Source organism: Salmo salar, chromosome 07, assembly GCF_965601325.2.
Source record: "Salmo salar chromosome 07, fSalSal1, whole genome shotgun sequence".
Lineage (NCBI taxonomy): Eukaryota > Metazoa > Chordata > Actinopteri > Salmoniformes > Salmonidae > Salmo > Salmo salar.
Window position 1 is genome coordinate 20322264 of NC_138297.1, and position 16654 is coordinate 20338917.

Genomic DNA, 16654 nt, shown 5'->3' on the forward strand with positions numbered 1-16654 from the left:
AGTCATCCCCCTTTTTCCCCTAACTGCAGCAGTTAGCAGCTCACGGCAGCGGTGCAAGCCGCGGTGAGAGAGCAGGTGAGAGAGCAGGCGAATAATATGAGTCAGTGCAGGGCTTTAAAAAAAAAAGGGCAGATGAAGATGTTGGAGATGAAAGTTCAAGTGAATTAATATATACTGTATATCTACACTCTTTGCAGTCGTCCCTGATTACATAACGCTTGTTAACAAGACACCTCACCTGCACCAGAGGTTTCTTTGTACATTACTCATTTCTCTGACTTCATGCTACATCCAAAGTCATGGTGAAGCATGTCAGACTGACACACACATACACTACATGACCAAAAGTATGTGGACACCTGCTCGTCGAACATCTCATTCCAAAATCATGGGTATTAATATGGAGTTGGTCCTCCCTTTACTGTTCTAACAGCCTCCCCTCTTCTGGGAAGGCTTTTCACTAGATGTTGGAACATTGCTGCAGGGAATTGCTTCCATTCAGCCACAAGAGCATTAGTGAGGTCGGGCCCTGATGTTGGGCGATTAGGCCTGACTTGCAGTCGGCGTTCCAATTCATCCCAAAGGTGTTTGATGGGGTTGAGGTCAGGGCTCTGTGCAGGCCAGTCAATTTCTTCCATACCAACAAACCATTTCTGTTTAGACCTCGCTTTGTGCACAGGAGCATTGTCATGCTTAAACAGGAAATGAGGATGTTGCCTGTAATCCATGGCTTCTGGTTGGGATGTGTACGTATGGTCAATGTGGGGATGACGTTGTCGATGCACTTATTAATGAAGCCGGTGACTGATGTGGTAAACTCCTCAATGCCATTGATTGAATCCCGGAACATTTTCCAGTCTGTGCGAGTGAAACAGTTCTGTAGCTCAGCATCTGCTTCATCAGACCACTTCAGCATTTAGTGCGTCCCTGGTACTTCCTTTCTCTCAAATTGTGTACAAATCCATCCACCTGACAAGTGTGGTATATCAAGAAGCATGAGCATTACACAGGTGCACCCTGTGCTGTGGAAAATAAAAGGCCACTCTAAAATGTGTGTTTTTTTCAAACAACACAATGCCACAGATGTATCAAATTTTGAGGGAGCGTAAAATTGGCATACTGACTGTCCACGTGCTCTGGATTGTCCACCAGAGCACTTGCCAGATAATTGAATGTTAATTTCTCTACCATCAGCTGCCTCTGACATCGTTTTATAGAATTTGGCACTACGTCCAACGACGAGCAGTTTACTGATGTCAACGTTGTGAACAAAGTGCCCCATAGTGGCGGTGGGGTTACAGTATAAGCAGGCATAAGGTACAGACAACGAACACAATTGCATTTTATCAATTGGCAATTTGAATGCACAGAGATAACGTGATGAGATCCTCAGGCCCATTGTCGTGTCATTCCTCCACCACCTCATGTTTTAGCATTATAATGCACTGCCCCATGTCGCAAGCATCTGTACACAATTCCTGGAAGCTGAAAATGTTCCAGTTCTTCCATGGCTTGCATACTCACTAGACATGTCACCTATTGAGCATGTTTGGGATGCTTTGGATCGACGTGTACAACAGTGTGTTCCAGTTCCCACCAATATCCAGCAACTTTGCACAGCCATTGAAGAGGTGTGGTACAACATTCCACAATCAACAGCCTGGTCAACTCTATGCGAAGGAGAGGTGTCATGCTGCATGAGGCAAATGGTGGTCATACCAGATACTGACTGGTTTTCTGATCTACGCCCCTACTTTGTGACCAACAGGTATCTGTGACCAACAGATGCATATCTGTATTCCCAGTCATGTGAAATCCATAGATTAGGGTCTAATGAATGCATTTATATTGACTGATTTCCTTATATGAACTGTAACTCAGTAAACTCAAGTTGTTGTGTGTGATATATATATATATATATATATATATACACACACACACACACACACACACACACACACACACCTGTGTGTGTGTCAACCTGGTTAACTAGCTCTACCCATTCACCAAGGAACCATCCATAAACCATTGGCTGGTTGGTCAATATCAGTCATGATTACAAACTAATTAATGACAGGACTCTGAACACACTCCCCAGTACGCCCTTCTTATTCACCATGTACCCACTAATGTCCTAAACAAAACACTTGAACATGATGTTCTGTTTAAAACACTACGGGTAGTGCTACTATTGAATTACCACCAACGAGCCGCTATATAAAATGTGAATACCCCTAGTTACATAAGAGAGAGATTAGACACGGTTCGTTTCCACAATGGGGGCCATGGGTGCTAACAACTTGTTCTAGGCCTATATTTATCCACAAATTATAATCTAGGGTATCCAGTCCACCCACTACCCAGAGGGGGTGAAAACACACTTTGGAGATTACATTTTACTTCCTTATGTTATAAAATACATTTTAGCAAGACAAATAGAATTAATTTTTCACAAGAAAGTGTGCTTCACATAAGTATGAACAGTTCTGTGAAAGAGCAAGCCCGACAATGTGGCCTTGTTTTTGAACGCTAGCGGTTGTCCCCATTTTCAAACAGTGTCTGCCCACTGCCAATAATAGAAACAAGTATGGATTGAAAAACCAGACAGTGATGCTGAAAATATCCCTGCTGTCCTTCAAATGGCTTGCTGCATTTGGGGTGAAACGGCATTAAGCCGCCTGGTGACCCAATCAATGTCACCAACAAAATCAAAAATAAACATGAGCTGATTTCTCTCCACCAAGGGGATTGGTCAATATGTTTGGTAGGCACAGTGAGTCATGGGGGATGCCAACCTAAATTGCTAGCTGGTGAGAGAAACATCAATAGCCCAAACTAAGTGAATGAAAACATAACATTTGGATTTGAGAGATGTCAACTCCAAATTGAACGCAGCTTATTGCTTTTATCTGCAGTGGGAATTGAGGGAAAACGGCTTGGGTTGGTGGTACGCCAGAGGACATGGGTTTGTCATTTGAGCCTCCGGGCACGGCACTGTATTCAGCAAATCACTAGCTGTTCACTGGGGGCTTTTCTCAAGGTGAGAAGTCAGGGCAAGCAGAGGCAGAAATCCTCAGCGGGCCGTTTATGTGCAGTCAGTGTCTCCTTGCAGAGCTGGCAAAGTCTATGTAATTAATCTTTAATTAAAATGCCCTTCACAACCCAGGCGAGGTAGGGTAGTGTTGCGGATCAGTGGTTTGCTATGCTGTTAGATGTGTTCAAGAACTGTTTGGTCTCTAATTCGGAAATCTATACTTTACATAGAGGGCGGGTTGTGGGTTGCAAAATTCCTGTAACTTTCTAAAAATTCCCAGGTTTCCAGAAGTCTCAGTTGGAAGATTACTGGAATCAGGAATCCTACAACCAGGATTTCTGGTAAACTTGGGAATTTTTGGAAAGTTACTGGAATTTTGCAACCCTTTGTGTGTGGATAGAGCAGCTTCTCAACCTCACTGATTCTGAGCATAACAAAACTTGAAAAGTATTTAAATGCCAATTAAATGTACTCCTTTCTGCAGGGAATATGTTTAAATTAGTTCAGATTTGTTTTCCATGGCAGTTTTATGCCCATAGTCATTGTTAAGAAATATGGTTTATATTGAGTATCGTTGTAGCTATTCAGAGACACCTAAACATCCATTTATTTTTAGTTGTTGCCACGGTCCTCTAAGACAGGGTTTCCCAAAACTTTTCACTCGGAGCCCCCCCTTCCAGCATTGGGAAAATCCCATGCCCCGCCCTGCGTGCGCATGCGCCACGTCTATTTCTATGGGCACAAGCACTGTTTATGAAACAAACTGTCCACACCCCTCTTGTTGGTGGAGAGAATTTTGTAGGTTTAAAGATTATTTCCTGCAATTCTACACATTTTCATGGGGTGCAAAGAACATTTTGCAGTTTTAAAACAGATGTTCTTGTAATTCTATACATTTTGGGATGTGTAATGTGTATTCATGTGATATTTGAGTGACAAAAAAAATTACAACAATATGTATGGGCTACAAAACAAAACAAAAAATGTTAGCTGGCATGGGCTAGTTGATCTGGACATTTCTGACAAGGTATAAATAGCTCTAAGGTATGGAATGACTGATGATGCACTACCCAATTTCGAAATTGCATCTTGTACATTCTACTATTACAACTTTCAAGAGCAAGTTTAAAACCGGAATGAGTTTCTTGCGCCCCACGGTTTGGGAACCACTGCTCTAATATACAGTCTCCATTACCTCTGAACAAGAGAAGTACTAAGCGTAATGCTGCTGGAAGGACAAGTTTGGTTTACAGCTTGGGCATTGTGCTGTCTGCAATGCCAATGACCCAGAGCTGGACAATGAGAGACCAATGAGCCGTTGATTCCTGGGAGGCATTAGGTCTAAACCGGACAATGACCTGTCCATGCACATGCTGCAACTATACAGTAATATTCAGACAGACTCAGTGTTGCAGAGCGATGCTGATGTGGCACAAATCTGTGGATTCAACTGCTAATATGCAAGCTATCCCCAAGGTCACAAACCAACTTTTGAAATGTGTTACTCAACTTGGAAAGGAAATAGCCAAAACCTGATCCATCTGTATGCATAAATATTCAGTGGCATCACTTCAAAGCAAAGTGAGAATGCCTAATGTTGGGAAGAGAGCGTCAAAAATAAAGTCAGCTCAGTACGTGTGCAAACCACCCCACTGATATCAAAAACACTTTTTTGTTCATTCTTTCCTGTAAGCACAGAAACATTCCTAGCCTCTTGGGAGGGACTGGTATGTTATCATGGTTCTAGTGTAATTGCACTTCAGTGTTTGTTGTTGAAGTACACCAACTTTACTTCAAGCGCTGACTTCTTCATTCCCGTCAAAGAATTCCCCACCCAGTGAGGGGATAATGTCCTCTTCCTCACTGTAACAAGCCAGCGTCCACTGCATGGGTTTGAATTGGTGATTGTTGATAAGGGCTCAGTGGCGTAGGCTCTTAGCTCACATCACTTAAAATGATTAACACACTCCTAAACTTTTTCCCTGGTCTGAGAGGAAGCACTATGTCCCCCCAGGGAAACGTTTGTCAAGGGAAAAGGCATTGTCTCCTCTATTGCGCTTTCAATACTTCCTGGGGAAAACCTGAGCCATACTGTGACCCCCTTTCACCACACATTTGATCGCCGCATTGGATTTCCACGACCACTCTTTGCCATTGGACAGCTTTGTTTAAAAGCCAATGTTTATTCAGCGCAAGCTCACGAGACCTTTGGCCTGCCTGAAAATGATTAGCCCATATTGGGTAGGACAACCGATTGAATCAAGTATTGGATCTACACTGCATTAAAGCTGATTGATAGGACTGGTTGCCTGGCGAATCAAACTGAATTCTTCTGCTGCTCTATGTTTGCTACATACTTCAGTCTGTGGCGGCCATTGTTGAAGCCATTTGTGGCGACATCAAAATGAGGGGTGTTGTACAAAACAAAGTCATCAGCGATTGGATAATCTCTAACTAATCCGAGTATCAAAGCCAATGATACATTTTCAAAACGCCGCTTGACCCACGTGTGTTCTGGTTGTAGCCCAACCCATCGGTTTGTGGGACCAATCAGAACTGTTAGAATGCGTTGGTGTTCTAAAAATTGTCTGGGAGGTACTCGGATCCAGACTCATTGCAGAGAAGAAACTACTGTCCTTGGGCATGGCGTAGCGGTCGGCCGGAGCAAGGAGTCTGGGTAGGCAGCCAATAGGACCCGTTATTCCTTTTTCCTGCCTCATAAGATGGCAAAATAAAGCCACAGCCAAACAAAACTGTGTTTGAGTGAAAAGCATGCAATATACAGCACCAGTCAAAAGTTTGGACAGACCTACAATTTTTTTTAAACAATTTTTCTACATTGTCGAATAATAGTGAAATCAAATCAAACTTTATTTGCCACATGCGCCGAATACAACAAGTGTAGACTTTACCGTGAAATGCTTACTTACAAGCCCTTAACCAACAGTGCAGTTCAAGAAGAAGAAAATATTGACCAAGTAGGCTAAAATAAAAAGTAATAATAAAAAGTAACACAATAAGAATAACGGGGCTATATACAGGGCGCACCAGTACCGAGTCAGTGTGCAGGGGTACAAGGCTAGTTAAGGTAATTTGTATATGTAGGTGGGGGCAAAGTGACTATGCATAGGTAACAAACAAACAGCGAGTAGCAGCAGTGTACAAGAGGGGGGGATGTTGTCAATGGCGATTTTTATGAATTGTTCAGCAGTCTAATGGCTTGGGGGGGTAGAAGCTGTTGAGGAGCCTTTTGGTCCTAGACTTGGCGCTCCGGTATCGCTTGCCGTGCGGTAGGAGAGAAAACAGTCTATAACTTGGGTGACTGGAGTCTCTGACAATTTTATGGGCTTTCCTCTGACACCGCCTATTATATCAGTCCTAGATGGCAGGAAGCTTGGCCTCAGTGATGTACTGAGCCATTCGCACTACCCTCTGTAGCGCCTCACTGTCAGATGCTGAGCAGTTGCCATACCAAGCATTGATGCAACCGGTCAGGATGCTCTCAGTGGTGCTGCTGTAGAACCTTTTGAGGATCTGGGGGCCCATACCAAATCTTTTCATTCTCCTGAGGGGGAAAAGGTTTTGTTGTGCCCTCTTCACGACTGTCTTGGTATGTTTGGACCATGAAAGTTCGTTGGTGATGTGGACACCAAGGAACTTAAAACTCTCGACCGCTCCACTACAGTTCGGCCCGCCTTTTCCTGTAGTCCACGATCAGTTCCTTTGTCTTGCTCACATTGAGGGAGAGGTTGTTGTCCTGGCACCACACGGCCAGTTATCTGACCTCCTCCTTATAGGCAGTCTCATTGTTGTCAGTGATCAGGCCTACCACTGTTGTCGTCAGCAAACTTAATGATGGTGTTGGAGTCGTGCTTGGCCATGCAGTCGTGGGTGAACAGGGAATACAGGAGGGGACTAAGTACACACCCCTGAGGGGCTCCAGTGTTAAGGATCAGCATGGCAGATGTATTGTTGCCTACTCCTACCACCTGGGGACGGCCCGTCAGGAAGTCAAGGATCCAGTTGCAGAGGGAGGTGTTTAGTCCCAGAGTCTTTAGCTTAGTGATGAGCTTCGTGGGCATTATGATGTTGAACGCTGAGTTGTAGTCGATGAACAGCATTCTCACATTGGTGTTACTTTTGTCCAGGTGAGAAAGGGCGGTGTAGAGTGCAATTGAGATTGCGTCATCTGTGGATCTGTTGGGGCGGTATGCGGATTGGAGTGGGTCTAGGGTGTCTGGGAGGATGCTGTTGATGTGAGCCATCACCAGCCTTTCAAAGCACTTCATGGCTACCGACGTGAGTGCCACGGGGCGCTAGCCATTTAGCCAGGTTACCTTCGCTTCCTTGGGCACAGGGACTATGGTGGTCTGCTTGAAACATGTAGGTATTACAGACTCAGTCAGGGAGAGGTTGAAAATGTCAGTGAAGACACTTGACAGTTGGTCCGTGCATGCTTTGAGTTCACGTCCTGGTAATCCGTCTGGCCCAGCGGCTTTGTGAATGTCGACCTGTTTGAAGGTTTTGTTCACATCGGCTACCGAGAGCGTTATCACACAGTCATCCAGAACAGCTGGTGCTCTCATGCATGCGTCAGTGTTGCTTGCCTCGAAGCGAGCATAAAAGGCATTTAGCTCATCTGGTAGGCTCGCGTCACTTTGCAGCTCGCGTCTGGGTTTCCCTTTGTAGTAGTGAAGACATCAAAACTATTAAATAACACATATGGAATCATTTAGTAACCCCCAAAAAAGTGTTAAACAAATCAAAATATATTTTATATTTGAGATTCTTCAAAGTCGCCACCCTTGATGACAGCTTTGCACACTCTTCGCATTCTCTCAACCAGTTTCTTGAGGAATGCTTTTCCAACAGTCTTGAAGGAGTTCCCACATATGCCGAGTACTTGTTGGCTGCTTTTCCTTCACTCTTCGGTCCAACTCATCCCAAACCATCTCAATTGGGTTGAGGTTGGGTGATTGTGGAGGCCAGGTCATCAGATGCAGCACTCCATCACTCTCCTTCTTCGTCAAATATCCCTTACACAGACTGGAGGTGTGTTTTGGGTCATTGTCCTGTTGAAAAATAAATGACAGTCCCACTAAGCGCAATCAGATGGGGATGGCGTATCGCTGCAGAATGCTGTGGTAGCCATGCTGTTTAAGTGTGCCTTGAATTACTGACAGTGTCACCAGCATAGCACCCCCACACCACCTCCTCCAAGCTTCACGGTGGGAACCACACATGCAGATCGCAAATTTGTACGTGTCAGACCAAAGGACATAAACTTCTCCTCTGCAGCAGATTTAACTCTGGGTTTTCCTTTCCTGTGGTGGTCCTCATGAGAGCCAGTTTCATCATAGTGCTTGGTGGTTTTTGCGACTGCACTTTAAGAAACTTTCAAAGTTCTTGAAATTTTCCGGATTGACTGAAATTCATTGGACTGTCGTTTCTCTTTGTTTATTTCAGCTGTTCTTGCCATAATATGGACTTGGTCTTTTACCAAATAGGGCTATCTTCTGTATACCAACCCTACATTGTCACAACACAACTGATTGGCTCAAACGCATTAAGGAAAGAAATTATAAAGTAATTTTTAACAAGGCACACCTGTTAATTGAAATGCATTCCAGGTGACTACCTCATGAAGCTGGTTGAGAGAATGCCAAAAGTGTGCAAAGCTGTCATCAAGGCAAAGGGTGGCTACTTTGATTTGATTAACACTTTCTTGGTTACTACATGCTTCCATACGTGTTATTTCATAGTTTTGATGTCTTCACTATTATTCTACAATGTAGAAAATAGTAAAAATAAAGAAAACCCTGGAATGAGTAGATGTGTCTAAACTTTTAACTGGTACTGAACGTGTTTGGTCAACAACTCAAATAATGAACTGTAAAAATTGTATCTGAAGCTTGAAATGACGTCACGTTTTGCCTCTGGTATCATGTGACCTTGTTAAACCCCTCTCTCCAGGCACTAGGGGTTAATGAGTTACTCTCATTTCCTTCATGGAAATAGAAAATGTGAGAGAGAGCAAGAGAGACAAATCACATCTGCATGGTGTGACCCAGAACTGTTATTTGTATTTATTTAACTTTAACCTATCCAGGAAGCTCATTGAGATGAAAAAGAGATTCTAAGGGAGACCTGGTCCAACCAATACAGCAGCAGGGGGAACAATGTGCCAGTCAAATATGAGACGTAACGACTTACAGACATAGACACACCATAAACACAGACGTAGACACATACATGTAGGTTACAACTATCAAACACAAAAGTGGAGCAAAGTAGCCTATACAAAAGAATATAATACAATAATAGAACGTACAATATTTGCATTCTACACTACTGATTCTTTTGTTGTTGAATTTTTGTAATAATTGTATTGCTTTCTTTATATAACAGGATTGGGCAGATGGTGTTTGGATAACAGGATTCTTACATCACATTTTTGTAGGCCCTACAACTGGGGTGTAATCATTTGTCCAAACAGTAGCATTTTGCAACAAAAGAGAGAGTTTCTATTGGACAAATTCAGCTAGGTCCCGCCCAGTTTAACTTGCTTACATTTAAGAAACATTTTGCAACAGAATTGAGGTAATGATTTCAGTTCTTCATAATCCACAAGCACAGGTAAAATTGACACAAATGATTGGGGGGAGGTCATGTCCCCTCCCAATATTCAGAACAGGTTGATTTGTCCCCCACACTCATTTCAGATATGAACATGCCATAAACAATGGCAAAATGTGTAGAATTGCAGAAAATGTGTTTTAAAAGAGTAGCATGAGATGAGCAATAAAACACCACATTTTTCTCTGAGCCTCATGAAAAACAATTGTTGAAATGCAGGAAGTTAGCCGTTTTCCTAAAACAATCTGTTTTACCCCCAGAAATATTATTATTGTTCGTTTTGGGGGGGGGTTGGGTGACCCCTGGAGGTAGGTGCCCCATGGCCCCAAATGTTGGCTGGAATAATATTGTGGCTGCTCCATCGAGTTTATACAGTCGGGAGACAGACTCCTGAGTCGGGATCAACATTCAACGACACAAGTGTCAGTTCACACTCAATTATTATACAGTATATATATTTTATTTTATTTGGACTGGACATAAGGTAGGGGAACTCTAACTATAATAAAACTCAGTCTTCACATTTTGCGTCTTCTTAAAGCTGCAATATGTAACTTTTTGGACGACCTGACCAAATTCACATAGTAATGTTAATTATAGATCTGTCATTCTTATTGAAAGGTTGTCTAGGCAGATGTAGATCTGTCCTATATGTGTTATTTCCATGCTTCCGTTCTTAAGTTTGTTTTTTGCGTCTTTTACTTTCCAGTTTTGTACACCAGCTTTAAACAGCTGAAAATACAATATTTTTTGGTAATGAAAAATATATTTCACAGCCGTTTAGATGGTACAATGATTATCTACACTATATTTGTTTGTTTTGACACAAACAGAAATTTGGTGAACTATTAGAATATTAGAATTGTCGCAAACAGGAAATTATAATACAACTCAGTCTTAATGATGATGAAAACATCCTTCCACTTACAGTTTTCAAAATACCTCTCCATATACCACTCAAGAGATAAGTCACGTCAAAATGTGTAGAATTACAGGAAATGCGTTTCAAATGTTTAAAAAAAAAAAACATCCATATACTGTTCTTTGGACTCGTCCCACCAATATCTAGGCTACACCACACTTTCGCCCTTGTCCTCAAGCATTGTTTTAGGCCTAATTGTCGCCACATTGCTTGCGTTGGAAGGCTGTATGTAGCCGAAGCACCGCAGGCTATTAATAACCTGGACAAATGATATAAAAATGCATAGCCAACCGGTATACCAAATTCGACTCCTTCCACACCTGCAAACAGTTGCCGATTTGCCGCCACAATATTCTCAAACGGCATCCTACCTGAGTGATTGATGGTGGAAAGTTCACAAGTAAGTGCAGTGAAACTCCTCCCTTCGCTCGCAGAGAGTCGTGGTTGCTGCCTGTGCGAACGTAGTTCAGTAGGCTACAGGGGGCTGCAGTAAATACAGTGCCGCTCAAAGAGGCGGGGTTTGAACTCGCAGCTCTGAAAACATCACTAATCCAGTATTTCAGGTGCCGAAGTCGATCATTGCTCACTACATCTGCGCATCAACAACTGCAAGAAACATACGACTCTAAAAACCGGAATAGCCTACAGCAAGTGAATGGGACGGATGGTGTCAAAAACTGGAATTATACAGGAAGAAAGAGTCCGTAACAACGATAACAGCAAAGTTGTAACACGTGCTTTTAGTTATGTGGTTTAATTTATAACGAGCCCTCTGTGTATATATATACATTTTTTTTTCTTCCGCAACGACTGTTGGGACAGTATCATAGGCGTCGTCAATTTCCTCCCGAAACTCTTAGCTGTTTCCATTTCAACAATCCAAACACATTTGGAAGCGCTGCATATCCCCCCCCTTGGGATATATTGGTATTTCTTTAAAACGGTGAGTGTTGTGTTTTTTTGGTTTAGGTTGGGATGTTTGTTTGTTATTTTCTCTCTACAATTTCCAACATCAACGCGCATGAGGCGTACATGCACCTGAATTACAGGTACACTCAGTCGAAACGTATGAAATCGCTGATTAACTTCCGATTTGTTTGTCTATCATATATATGTGTCATTGGCCTATTCATGAACGAAACAAAAACGTCAAACTATTAGTGCGGTATTAGTAGTGCCTATATGACTGCATGAATTAAAAAGTAGCATTCATGTTATTTATATATAATCCAAAAAATTGTGGAAGGGCCTGGCTTGACATATTTCCTCATTGTTCTTGCGACATTGTATCAACACACGAACAAAGACTAGTCTGTCACACAGCCGGTTGACACTGACAGCAATTCATAAAAGTTTACTTATTGAAATGTTCCCAAACCCATTTCCCATAGGCTGTGCCATATTTTTTTGCCTGGTCTATCATGTTATATTAACAATCTCCTACTAGTAGGCCAAATTACGTGTGTAATTGCAACCTATTGAATTTGGCAGGTTACGTTGTCCATGCATCCGTGGCCTGGTTTTATTCTCACATACACCAGAAAGATGCAGTGAAATGTGTTGTTTTTACAGGGTCAGCCATAGTATTATCGCGCTCTGGAGCAAATTAGAGTTAAGTGCCTTGCTCAAGCGCACATCGACAGATTTCTTTTAAAAATGTTTTTTTTTTTTAATTCTTATTTTTTTTCTCCACCTTGTCAACTCGGGTCGGCTACTCGAACCAGAGACCTTTTGGTTACTGGCCCAACGCTCTTCTAGACTACCTGCAGCCCCAAAAATGTCCAATGCAGCAGTTTTTATCTCCAATATCCAATTATTTCGGGGTAACAATTACTATGATTGTTTTCAATTAAAATGGTCAAAAAGAAACAAAAATAGCTTTTTAGCAAAGAGCAATTTCTCAAGCAAGAATTTTGGGAGGACTGTCACTGCTCAATAGTCCCTCTGAGTGGGAGGGGAAACTGGAAAATTAGCAGTTATTGACAGAGCGGTTTGGAACTCTTTCTTATTGGTCTATTAACTCATTTGATTTCACCAGGCAGACAAACTCCATCCCACCAAAACAGGCAGACATTTGAGTCTGTGTTTTCAAACAGCTCTTACACTAAAAGGGCATTATCATCTTCAAAATGTCACAGTATTATTCCAACCTCGGTGTGGAAATATACTCTCATTGAACAGTTTTAGGTACACCACCCCGTTAATAAAACTCTATCGCTTCTACGGACCGTGAGTCACATGGCCGTGGCTTGCTATATAAAGCAGGCAGACGGGCATCGAGGCATTCAGTTACTGTTTGATTGAACGTTAGCATGGGCAAAACGAGTGACCTACTTTGAGCATGGTTTGATCGTTGGTGTCAGGCACGCCGGATCTAGGATCTCAAAAACAACTGCCTTCCTGGGCTTTTCAGGAACAACAGTTTCTAGGTTTTCCAGAGAATGGCGCGACAAACAAAAAACATCCAGTCAGTGGCTGTCCTGTGGGGGAAAACAGCTTGTTGATGAGAAAGGTCGAAGGAGAATGGCAAGAATTGTGCAAGCTAACAGGCGGGCCACAAACAGACAAATATTGCCGCAGAACAACAGTGGTTTCCAGAACAGCATATCGGAACGCACAACTTGTCGATCCTTGTCACGGATGGGCTATTGCAGCAGTTCCACTCCTATCAGCTAAAAACAAGAAGTGGAGCCCGTGGGTACGCCATCTCCAACACTGGACTATTGAGCAGTGGAAAAACATTGCCTAGTCCGACGAATCCCGGTTCCTGTTGCGTCATGCTGATGGCAGATTCAGGATTCGGAGTAAAAAGCATGAATCCATGGACCCATTCTGCCTGGTGTCAACAGTACAGGCTGGTGGCGGTGGTGTACCTCCTTCCAATCTGCAGCAATTGCGTAATGCCATTGCATCAGCATGGACCAACAACCCTGTGGGACGTTTCTGTCTTGTAGAATCCATTCCCCAAAGAATTCAGTCTGTTCTGGGGATAAAGGGGGTCCGACCCGGTACTAGATGGGTGTACCTAATAAACTGGCCGATGAGTGTATATGAAACACAGGAAAATCACTTTTTTGACTGCACCTAATTATCATGCAGAGCTACATTCTAGCCCTCCGTTCCATTACATTACACAAGTCATTTGACGAAGGCATCTTCTGTAGAGGGCTAGTTTTGTTAAGAACCGCAAAGCTCGGTCTGAACATTAACACTCATTGTTTGCGGTATCATTTTGGAAGCATAAGGACCTTATCTTTCATATCAGCGAGAAATAATTTTCTAAAGTGTAATTGATACACAGCCTTTATAGGGTTAGTGTTAGTTTTCCCACATAGCCATGTCTCCATGTTACAGCTATAGCCGTTGGAAGTAGGGGTGCTGCAGCACCCCGTGATGAATCACAAGTTTAAAATTTTTTAACTAATTATATAAAAATCCAGACAATGATTGCACTATGCCTTTATTACTCGTTTATGAGTGGAATAATGAACTTGTCAGCAGAGCAGGGAGAAATGTATTTCTAGAACCGTATATCACAATTGAGAATTGATTAATGTTTAGATGGATTATTTTATTTGGGTGTTTTGGCTGCCAGAGCCAGGCTAAAAAAAGGTCCTCCTTGGACTTTAAGGAGTAACGGTAGGCTCCTTAATACATCTTGGATTAAGCTAAATTTAGGCATTTCCATTCGTGAACTTATCTTTTCTATAATGAACAAAAATATAAACACATCTTAAGTGTTGGTATGTTTCATGAGCTGAAATAAAAGATCCCAGAACTGTTCTATATGCACAAAAAGCATATTTCTTTCAAATTTTGTACAGAAATGTGTTTACATCCCTGTTAGTGAGCATTTATCCTCTGACAATATAATCCATCCACCTGACAGGTGTGGCATATCAAGAAGCTGATTAAACATGCTTTTTAATCCTTATTTTACCAGGTAAGTTGACTGAGAACACATTCTCATTTACAGCAACAACCTGGGGAATAGTTACAGGGGAGAGGAGGGGGGATGAATGAGCCAATTGGAAGCTGGAGATGATTAGATGGCAATGATGGTTTTAGGGCCAGATTTGGAATTTAGCAAGGACAACGGGGTTAACACCCCTACTCTTACGATAAGTGCCATGGGATCTTTAGTGACCACAGAGTCGGGTCACCCGTTTAACGTCCCATCCGAAAGACGGCACCCTACACAGGGCAATGTTCCCAATCACTGCCCTGAGGCATTGGGATATGGCCCTCCAATACCACTTCCAGCAGCATCTGGTCACCCATCCAGGGACCAACAAGGACCAACCCTGCTTACCTTCAGAGGCAAGCCAGCAGTGGGATGCAGGGTGTTATGCTTCTGGCACAGGTGCACCTTGTGCTGGGGACCAAAGGACCTCCACATTTGGCTTCTTCACCTGCGGGACCATCTGAGACCAGCCACCCGGACAGCTGATGAAACTGAGGAGTATTTCTGTCTCTGATAAAGCACTTTAGTGGGGAAAAACATATTCTGATTGGCTAGGCCTGGCTCCCCAGTGGGTGGGGCCTATGCTCTCACAGGGCCACCCAAGTCTGCACTGATTTCGTTATACGAACTGTAACTCAGTAAAATTGTTGTAATTGTTGCGTTTCCTTTAATATTTTTGTTCAGTATATTTGTCATGATGACAACACTAGTTTCTAAACACTGCCAATAACAAATTTTTGTACATGATTCACTTTTACAGAACATTCAGCAAACATCTGAGTGATAAGCAGACAGTCAATTAGTATTTTTACCACAGTGCTTTTGAAATACTGTATTTTTGTATGACCAGTGAGTACAGTTTGTACTCAACTCCCCAGTGAGTTTCACTGATATGAGGCGAGTCTACGACACCTTATTTTTTCCCAAAAGCCTTGCTAGCAAAGTGAATACCTCATCCTGTCCTCAAACATCAGGCCCCTTTTTATATTCCTCACAATCAAAGGCACAGAGCTCATTAAAACCCTGAGTTGTGGGTAAGGTATTACAAACCAAATGAAAATGATCATCAGAAACCAATGGTTTATTGTAAACTATATGATATTGTAGGCTACTTTTATATACATTATGTGAGTTTCTTAGAATTATTTAGAGGTGACAGAGTGGTGTTCACTTAGAATAAAGCTCAATATGAACGTGTTACGAATATAGCCTACTTATTAATCTATTTTGGGACAACAATGAGCCTCTATTGTGACAGGGTTAGATTTTCCCATTTGACAAAGCTCCAAATTCAGTTGAATTGATATGAATGATAATTTATGTTTTGGAACAAACTTCTTTTCATCACAATTAATATTGGAAAAAAGACTTCATTCAGAAATTATTCTCCATTTTACACAAACTGTATGCACTCCTCAGTATAACAACTCAACATTCTGATTATCTTTTTGTGGCATTTGCTTTATTGTACACCGCTAGATAATGCTATGCTGTTTTTAGCCCATGGAGAATTTATCATGCCAAACTTTTTGTGGGATATTTTCATTAGAGCCAGTAAGGTAGCTTCGAGAAGATGATAGAATGCTGAGGAACCAGCTTGTTTCTGTAGCAGCATTTCCCATGTTACACAATGTGTTTACTCAAGAAAATGAATGGGATATTTGTTTGAGGTTCACTGATGTCTATGGACGTTTGTGGGTGGGATGTTTTTGTGCTTCACTGGGATAGTCAAATCAAGTGCCATTCGGAAAATAAAAAGTGCTATCTCAATGCAGTGCAATTCACGAGTCAGTTCTCATAATCAGCACTATTTATGAGGTTTGATTTTATGGTACCTGGCAGTATTGTAGTACGAGTCTGGTCTCGAGATCACATTGAATGTGGCCTTGTCTCTGTGTCGGATACATTTGTGCTCAGTCTTGACTCGGTCTTGGACAGTGAGGACTAGTAATTTCTTCCCTAGACCAGCTGAGTAAAATAACTCAGAATTATCAGCATCCATTCAGTCAGCGCATTAAACCGCTTCACCAGGGCAAATATATACACTCCTTTTTTTAAACATTATCTTAACAGCCTTTATATCTATTATAGACATGTT

At 42.2% G+C, this 16654-nt stretch overlaps 1 protein-coding gene across 2 annotated transcripts in view; it reads left to right on the top strand.

Annotated features, from left to right (window-relative positions):
- Nucleotides 1–11060: 11060 nt before the first annotated feature.
- The window catches only part of LOC106608611 (ubiquitin carboxyl-terminal hydrolase 53), a 60976-nt gene continuing 55382 nt past the window's right edge, over nt 11061–16654 (top strand). The window contains exon 1 of one of the 2 annotated variants that reach the window (XM_014206643.3): nt 11061–11535. The gene's annotated coding sequence lies outside the window, so the exon portion shown is untranslated. The remainder of the gene's footprint in view (nt 11536–16654) is intronic. The other variant, XM_014206644.3, reaches the window with a different exon arrangement.